At 34.7% G+C, this 8,876-nt stretch overlaps 1 pseudogene across 1 annotated transcript; it reads left to right on the top strand.

Annotated features, from left to right (window-relative positions):
* The first annotated feature begins 5,033 nt into the window (after positions 1-5,033).
* Positions 5,034-6,065, top strand: LOC306866139 (trace amine-associated receptor 13c-like; annotated as a pseudogene). Its single transcript has one exon. The product of its transcript is annotated as a trace amine-associated receptor 13c-like (transcript).
* The last annotated feature ends 2,811 nt before the right edge of the window (positions 6,066-8,876 follow it).

Raw genomic sequence — 8,876 nt, 5'->3', positions numbered from 1 at the left:
ATTAAGTGATACCAAGGTATTCTTCCTTGTTTTGGAAACACTGGAATTCAAGTTTTTTCTTAAGTGATTGTTGTATGTGAATGTATGATGGTGTGTAATTTTCTTCTTTTATTTTATTTTTTATTGTGATATGGACCAAATGGTCTGAAATAAAGAAATAATAATAATACCCTAATAAAATATTACTCCCGTAAAAGCCTTATGTATTCCTTTTCAACTTTACTCAAGTACACAAGTATTTGATTCTTATTCAAAGTAAAAAGTATTGATTTGTGAATGTTTATTTTGTCATTTTAACAGATTTTTTTACATAATCCTACTGTTCAAAATACCTGAGATATGTTGAAATAAGGAATTGCTACTTAAAACAAGTACATAAAAAACATACAGTATTTAAAAATGAAGAAAAATAAAAACATGTACGTTGACAAACAATATACCACAAAAAAAGACGTCATATAGGGCAAAATGTATCAAATGTTAAGAAGAGCAATATGCAAACATACTTGTTTGAGAACTCATTTGAAACTGCTTTGGCAGCCAGGAAGATGCATGGGCATTAATTTGCATTATTTTAATGTTATACTTCATGTTTACCTAAAACCTTCCCAGTTGAGATGGCGATACACAAATGTGGACATGTCCACTTTAAGTGGCCTTAAACAGCTCACCCTTTTACTGCAGATATAGTTTCCAAACAACTGACAGATGTGACAAGTACAATGTTCATTTACAATAATAAAGCCTACAATTTGGCATTAGTAACTTTTTGCATGCGCTCAAGCTCCAAGGATCTTATATTCTTGGCTAATTTTGAGTCAGACTTGTGAATTCACTTTAGCTGAAGACTCTTTCTGACTGGATCATCTAAATCAGTGAGTTGTTGACTCGGGAACAACTGCAATCCAATCACTCCAATTGGGGTGCGGCCTCTCAAGAGTACGTGTGTCGTGTAAAAAAAAATCTGTGATCCACATGGATCAGACCCCGTGGATTGGCATGCATGCGGTTCCCAGATTAGTTGCAAAGTTTAACAACCAAAGAGTGAAAGGTTATCATTTGCACATTCAAGAGCAAGAAGAGGTGAAAGACAATGCAGTTCATTAATCGTGCGCTGCTTTTTGAGCACACAAAGCACACAGAGCCACATCTCAGACAACATGCAAACAGAGAAATCAGCATAGGCGTAATTTACAGGTGGGACGGGTGGGACATGTCCCCACCACTTTTTACCAGGCTCGATATTGTCCCCACCCCTTTTAAAAAGTAACTGAAAAATAGATTGCGTAAGGTATGTATTAAAGGAAAAGCACCATCTACAAATCGTCGCTCTTCATAATCTAATTCATTCATTTAACAAATTTTTCCGCCGGTCAGAAGCTTTTCAACGTCCTCAAAGATTAATATTAAGTCTCGTTGTGAAACTATCGCGAGATACGCGATATGCGTCATGGGATATGTAGTTTCCTTTCCCTATAATTAGTCTACAGATCCTGTACCTCTTTTAAAATTTATTTGTAGTCTACAATGTTAATACTGTATTTTAGTCTTACTCTTACCTCTACATTTTCTGCTCCCTGTTCTTGTTCTTTGTCAGTAGGCACATTTGTCTGATTCTGGGGAAAAAATTACTAGTTCAACCCAGGATCTAAATGTTTACATTTGCAATCATAAGCAATATTGACATTTGTCCATCATTGCTGAATAATAGTTAAAGCACTTTTAGGCAACAGGACAATTCTATGTTATGACTTTAGTTCATAGTCCTTTAATTCAGTTTTGTATTAAATCACAGCGCGCTCCAGTGGCCGCCAAAAAACATGATTAGCGACAGTATGTCTATATTCAGGTAAGTTAAATATAATATGTTTTCGTGTTAAGCAAAGTAACTCACTGTGTGTGGCTGCTTCACTAAAAAGCTTCTTATATCACTTCCACACTTTCTTTTAGACATTTTGTTGATGTTTTAACATTTATGCTATAGGTAGCAATATTTACCGTTAACTAGCCTTTACATGTGGGGTGGGGGAGGAAAAAAATTTAGCTTTTATAAAAACGTCATAAAAAAAGATTCGTCAAAACAATTTCATTTATTTAATTATTTAATTAATAAAGGTAGTTTAACCATTTTAAACACAAATTAACTCTCATTCATGTTTTACACAAGGTTTTGCTTAGTTCAGGATTGGTTAAATTATTTGATTGGATGAGGAAACATTTTGTGGGCTTGTCTTGACTCTTGACGTAATGTTGATTCTTCCATGTTCAGCGCGTGCATCAATCACACCTGCTTTTAGCAAGTTGTCCGGCTGGTATTAAGAGAACATATGCAAGTAATTCAAAGTAGAATGAATCGTAATACACACACAATTGTGCAATTAATGAATACGCTGCAGCTGAGCTGACCATGAAATGGTAAGTTCACCATATTTATCTTGCGTATTTTGATTGATATTAGCTACCCTGGATGTGTTGTGATAAGCAAAACGTAACATTCACATTGTGAATGTTATGTTTTGCTTATTTGGATGTTTATAGACATATTTGTGAATGTGATGCATGTGTACATCAAAGTGAAAATTATGTGCATTTCCAACTCTGAACTCAGTCCCCAAGTAAATTCGGTTATTAAATAAACAAATAGCAAAACGAGTTGTGCGGTGTCCCCACCACTTTTCAAAGTAAAGTTACGCCACTGGAAATCAGTTCTCTTTTGTGTCTCCTTGACACATACCCACAAAATGATCTCAAAATACCAGTTTCGGCAAGTATTCTTGTAAACACCGAAAGAAAACGAATGTGTATCATTATATTGGATCCGTGCATTCAAGGGAACTGTCAGTTAATCGAACAAAAGATAAATCTATATGTCATTTTTACAGTGACACTATGCAGTGTTATTTTTAATTTAATTACTACATTTCTGTACCTAAACACTACTGTTATACCTTATTTTATTTTTTAATTGAGAATGACAAATTGAAAAATAACAGTAGACAGAAAGTACAGAAAAATGAACAAACACCAAAAAAACGAAAAACAACCCAAAGACAGATATGTGAATAAACATAGAATGTAAACATTTTCCACAGCTTTTCAATACAAGATAGGGAGAGAAAGAATAAATAAGAGAAAAAGTTAGCGTGCAGTTGTGATGTATACTAATAATGATAATTATAATAATACAGTTGTGCCACATTTTGATATAACACAGACATATTTCTTGTAACACTACTCAGTTGTAACATTATATTTTCAGTAATTTTGATTAGAGAGTTACTATTTATAGGAGCTGAGGCATTATTACTAATAATGTTTACAAAACAAAGGTTGGGAAGTAAAGATCCATACACTGCAGTAAAGTATGGAATGCCACAAGGATCTGTTTAAGGCCCTCTGCTATTTTCAATATACATGCAGTCCTTTAGAAATATTATTAGAAAACATGGGATTAGTTGCCATTGTCATGTTGATGATAGTCAGATGTATATTAATTATTAAACAGAATGTGTTAAAAACATAAAAGATGACCAGTAATTTTATTCCATTAAATTCAAAGTCAAGTCAAAGAGCTGGGTCTTGTATTAGACAGCTACTTGACCTTTGAAAATCATATTTCACATATTACAAAAACATCCTTCTTTCACCTTAGAAACATTGCCAAGCAAAACCAGCATAACCCAGCATTTTTTAGAATGTGGCAGTAAATATAAATGTCTATTACTTGCAAGCATTTATACAGTCAACAAAACAACTTCTGAATAGTCATGTAATGTTATTTACCTCCGAAAAGACAACAACAAGGATTGCTGGAGCCCACATTAACCTATAACATTTGGGGGGCCCGTACAAATGTTTTTGCATATGGGCCTGGGGCTGACTTGCTACGCCACTGATGCTCACACTTACTGACACACACCTCAAGTGTGTACATAGAAAACGGCCTCTTTCAGACATGTGCTCGCAACATTCAGTTCTCTATACATTGTCAAATACACACACAATTATGTCAAAATGGAAAATGTGTTGAGTATTCATCTAAACAGTCTGTTATTTGTTAAATTAAACAATTGGGTGAAAATCAGATGTGTATCAGTATATTGAATCCATGCAGTCGGTCTTAAAGGGATAGAAGACTAATATTACTCCTGCTGTCTGTGTCATTAATGTTAACCAAACAACAAAAGACAAAATCACTCACTGCTCTTGACTGAATCACTTTTGCATCTTTAATAAAAATCTATTCATATTTAATTCACAAAGTGTAGACAGTGTATGCTGTCACATCAAATTGTATGCTGCGTTTTAGTTACTCACTTGATTATTCTATTTATGTAGTATTTGTTACTACATGTTATAGCTGAAAAACATTTGTATTTGTCCTATTGTGTGTAATATGCTTCTTTGTTCTTATTTTTAATAAAAAATAACTATATTAAGATATATATCGTTACTGTGAAATAAAATTTGTCAGTGTGAAATATGAATTTGTTCACATAACATTCACATAGTAATGTGATTCCCTCTTAGAGACAGAAAGCATAGGCTGATACAGACTCCAAATAAGTGATTATTTAGAATAACAATTAATTTCCATTTATTCAATTCGACTTAAGTTGACCACCTTCCTAAAATCAGCAATCATTATTTTTCTGGGATGTTTGAGTCTTTTAACAATTTTTCAGTCGATTGCAATGAGAACTAAAGAAATTAATCCTGCCTCTTTTGGACTATGAGAGACTACATGCCTTACAGTGCAGCTTCAGTGTGTGAGGGCAATTTGTTTTGCTATGTAAACCCTCTCAGATAAGCTTCAACAGCCATTCAAAGGAAGGGTGCTCTACAGCTGCTGGTTATTGATTAAAGCAATAACCACCTGACATGTGTTAAATTCAGTTCCCAACTGATAATACAAAGAAAAAAACAAGATGAAAACAATAAACAAAAACAAACAAAAAAATATATGTTTTTTTGTCAGTTACATCAGAGTGGGCGGTAGATGGGGAGGTCAGTCTGATCCAGATACTGTATAAATGAAAGGACAGTAAGAAGATCAGAACAAACTCCTAACAGGAGGAGACTCACTCATGGCTAACGAGACAGAGGATCACGAGACTCAATACTGCTTACCTGCCATCAACTCATCATGTATGAAGGGAAAACGCTCAAGTTTTGAACATAATATCATCTACATGTTTGTATTATTGCTGTCAGCATGGACTGTGTTTCTGAATCTGCTGGTGATCATCTCCATCTCTCTCTTCAAGAAGCTTCACACTCCAACCAACCTGATCATTCTCTCTCTGGCTGTGGCTGACATGTTTATTGGATTTGTGATTCCCTTAGAGGCCACCAGGATGATTCAGATATGTTGGAACTTTGGAGGCACTTTCTGTGTACATTATTTTATATTTCTGACAGTGCTTTTCTCAGCATCTCTTAGTAATTTAGTTTTAATTGCTGTTGATCGTTTTTTGGCTGTTTGTCACCCTTTACTGTACCCACAGAAAATAACCATGACTAAAACATTAATGAGCATCTGTCTGAGCTGGGTTTGCTCCTCAATATATAACACTGCCTTTGTAATTAATACTTTTGACTTTTCAAACGTAGCAGATGGTACGATGGGTTTTGCCTGGAGAGTCACTGATTTATTTGTGGCTTTTATTTTTCCTTGTATCCTGATCATAACTTTATATATGAGGATTTTCTATGTTGTACATCAGCAAGTAAAAGTTATTAACATCCTGATGAAGGGAGGTAAATGTTTAAACGAAGGTTCAGTGAGGAGGAAATCTGAGAGCAAAGCTGCTCTGACATTAGGAATCATTGTGACAGTTTATCTGCTTTGCTATATTCCTTACTATATATGTTCTGTATCAGTAATCTCTTACACGACCAAAAACATTTTGACATGGGTCATGTACACTAACTCAGGCCTGAATCCTCTTATCTATGCTTTATTTTACCCTTGGTTTAGAAAGACAGTTAAACAGATCTTAACTCTAAAAATATTTCAGCCAGCATCCTCTCTGGTAAATATTTTTGCAGAGCATCAGTTGTAATTAAACTGGTAATGATGCTACTCATAAAGGTAGATGTTTGGGGAAGTCTTGCCACAGTATAAATGGCTGCCCACTGCTCTGGGTGCGTGTTCACGGTGTGTGTGTGCACTTTGGATGGGTAAATGCAGAGCTCGAATTATGAGTTTGGGTTGCCATACTTGGTCGTATGTCACTTCTTTTTTTTTTTCTTTTTTTTAGATCTGATTTGTACTGACATATACTTTAATAATATATAGCTCAGTATGTTTGCAGTTTGAATCTCAAATTCTGATGTTCAAATACAGATATCACCAGAATGTACATTTATTTGCTGAAATTAAGTGACAAAATGTTCATGATTTGTATTGCATTGAATCCTCAAACTACTGCATTAAGTTAAAGATAAAGATGCATCATGCTTAATTATTTACATCATTCATATTTCATCTGTGTTACTGATCAAAAACACAATGACAAAAAGAAGACAGTCATTTAGAGTCATGTAGAATTATAAGGGTTCAAATGTATTATCATGGTGGTTCATCACAAAGTGAGTGATTAAAATGGCAATGGACATAATGGAAATAACACACCTCGGGGTCTGTTATTTCCATTATGTCTGAAACAATGCAACTTCAAATTCACCTACAATCTGTTTAATGAATGGAGCTATGCAAAAAGAAAAAACAGCAGTGGAGCATTAGAAGAAACATATGAAATCTTAATGCAACTTTTTAATTAAATTTATATCATATTTGTTGTTAAATAAACAAGGAATTAATTGTCCAGTCAGCTTTGGCAGCTTATGCACTTTCGTATGACATTTGAAATAGTTTAGTGAATAGATTAATTGCTGTATTAAATAGTTAAATAATAAAAACAGTGCACCGCCAACCCTGCAGTTGAAAGCAGCAGCTGTTGCATCAGTCTGGTGTGCATTTGCCCTGTTTCTTTTGTATGGTGTCCCAGTAGTGCACAATACAATAAAATTTTAAAACAAAACAGTGGAGTCAAGCCACAACAATGAAAATTATGAAATTAGATAAAGGGGTGCAGAGCCAGTGATGGTTTTGTAGACAAACATTAATGCCTTGAATTTTATGCAAGCAGCTATTGGTAGCCAGTGCAAATTGATAAACAGTGGTCTGATGTGCATTCTTTTTGGCTCATTAAAAATCAATCTTGCTTCCGCATTCTGGATTAATTGTAAAGGCTTGACAGAACTGGCTGGAAGACCTGCCTAGAGAGCATTGCAATAGTCCAGCCTGGACAGAATAAGAGCTTGAACAAGGAGTTGTGAAGCATGTTCCAAAAGAAAGGGCCTGATCATCTTGATGTTGAATAAAGCAAATCTGCAAGACCGGGCAGGAAGTGTCTGTTAGACAAGCTGAGATGCGAGCAGCTATCGTTGGATCATCAGGATCATCAGCATAGTAGTGATATGAAAAGCCATGTTTCTGAATGACAGAACCTTGTGATCCCATGTAGACAGAGAAGAGAAGTGGTCCAAGAACTGAGCCCTGAGGCATCCTACCGCAAGTCTAAATTCAGCTTCATGTTCATTAGTTACTTATTGATATGTGAGCATCCCCTTTAAATATAACACTGCTTCCTGAAGTAGTCCATATTTGTGGCACTACAAGAATTAATAATAAAATAAAGAATTGTTAGACTAAGATGGTGGCGAGTAATGCTTCCATCTTCCGTCAGTTCACTTTATTATTGAGAATCATTCCATTCCATATGACAATCTACAAAGTGTGTGCGTGTTTGTCCTCAGGGATCCCCACACAACTGGATTTCTTTTAGAAATCAACGTTTTAAATTTACGATTTGAGATCGCTGCGGCTCCAACGTTCTTTCGAGCAGATTCAATTACTCCTAACACACCCCACACCACAGAAAAATCTGATATGTAGAACCATCAAAATAATCGTGACTTAACCTATGTCGGAAGGGGAGAATTCAGCTCAAAATCAGCCCAATTAGCTCATTGTGTGAGGTTTGGTGGTACGGTTAGTTTTAAGGGGTAGAGGTAGGGTCAACAGTGTAAATGATTATATCTGTAACTACAGAAATTAAATACGGATATAATGACAGGATGGTGTTTTCAAATTTAAGTACAATCTAAAAACATGTATGAACACAGTAAGTGCATTGTGTCAAATGAATGGAAGTACGTAGTAGTTAAGGGCACTTAATAAAAAGTGGGTGCCAACAAAGTAACACTTTATGAAGTCCATATTTATACTACATTATAAGGGAATTCTTAAAGCATTATACATACATTACACATTATAAAGAAAAAAACTTATTGTACCATAAACGGCGATATATAAATGAAACGGGCAATAATGATAGAACAAGTGTTAAAAAGAGAATATTAGTCGAATTTAAAATAAAAATGTAAAGATGTATAAAAAGCCATGTAAACTAAAAGAGGTTCAAATTTTAGAAAACATGTCTCGAGAATTTGTGTGGGTTTTATTCCATTCCACTGCATCGGTTTTTAAATGCATTCTGTGCAATCAGTGCTTTGGCTCTTTGTATTAGGCTATACATACACAATGCTGTTTTGTTCATAATTGTTTATGCAATTTACGAAATTGTATTTAATTTATAAATGTTGGTTTGTACACTATGTGATCGTGAAATGCATCATACTATTTTTACTGTACTGTGGGAAGAATTACACCGATTGAGCAGAACAGTCATAAAACATGCAAATGAGGTGTCAAGTGAGACAAAGAAACACTTTCCCGCTGAAACTATGTGCCTTGTTTTTGGTCAAACTAACCAAAATGGGTGTTACAGGGAAACCAGATAAAACTT

This window comes from Barbus barbus (genome assembly GCF_936440315.1).
Source record: "Barbus barbus genome assembly, chromosome: 47".
NCBI classification, from domain to species: Eukaryota; Metazoa; Chordata; class Actinopteri; order Cypriniformes; family Cyprinidae; genus Barbus; species Barbus barbus.
The sequence above is the reverse complement of the archived record's forward strand: the minus strand, read 5'-3'. Positions and strand labels throughout refer to the sequence as shown.